The following is a 684-nucleotide window of genomic DNA, read 5'->3' as shown; positions in this document are numbered from 1 at the left end:
CTCCCCGCACTCCACCTGGCCATGTCGGTCCAACTCCCGCATCTCTCACAGCCTCTCTGAAATCCTCCTTGCCGGTGTCGGTGTTGGCAGCCCGGAGAGCAGCTCAGGCAGGGGATGGAGCAGGAAGCCTAAAAACTTCATTCTGCAGAGAGACCTCTAGTGTTTTTCTTTCTCCATGTCCTGGCAGAGTTCCTCCAAAGTACAAATACACACAGAGCTCCCATTGTTTGCAGCCCTTCACAAGCCCACTGATCCTAATATGGAATTCAGCAGGAAACCCATGATTTCCTGACACACAGCAAGCTGGAGAAAGAAAGGAAAAACTCCATTAAAAACCTCCAGGCTCTCCTCCATGTTAGAAATGAAATGGAAAATGGAGTGGATTTAACAGGAATCCCTGATTCCTGTGGCCGAGCTGGAAGAAGAGAGACACAAATCAAAGCCGCAGGCTGCTGATATTTTTTAAGTCGCAATAAATACTGAGAACTCTGGGGCAGGATGAGGATTTCCTGACTCAGACGAACGAGAAAGGACAGATCGCTTTTTTTATGCTATTCCTCTCTGTATATTTAATTTATTCAACTCGATGATTCTCTTGACTGATCTGGTAATTGTTAGAAGCGGCTGTGACAGCCTGGAAACATTAGCATGATTTCCTGAGTTTGAGATTTGCTGCCCCCCCCC

Source organism: Athene cunicularia (assembly GCF_003259725.1).
Source record: "Athene cunicularia isolate RWA chromosome 5 unlocalized genomic scaffold, athCun1 chr5_part1, whole genome shotgun sequence".
NCBI classification, from domain to species: domain Eukaryota; kingdom Metazoa; phylum Chordata; class Aves; order Strigiformes; family Strigidae; genus Athene; species Athene cunicularia.
Note: the sequence above shows the minus strand (reverse complement) of the source record.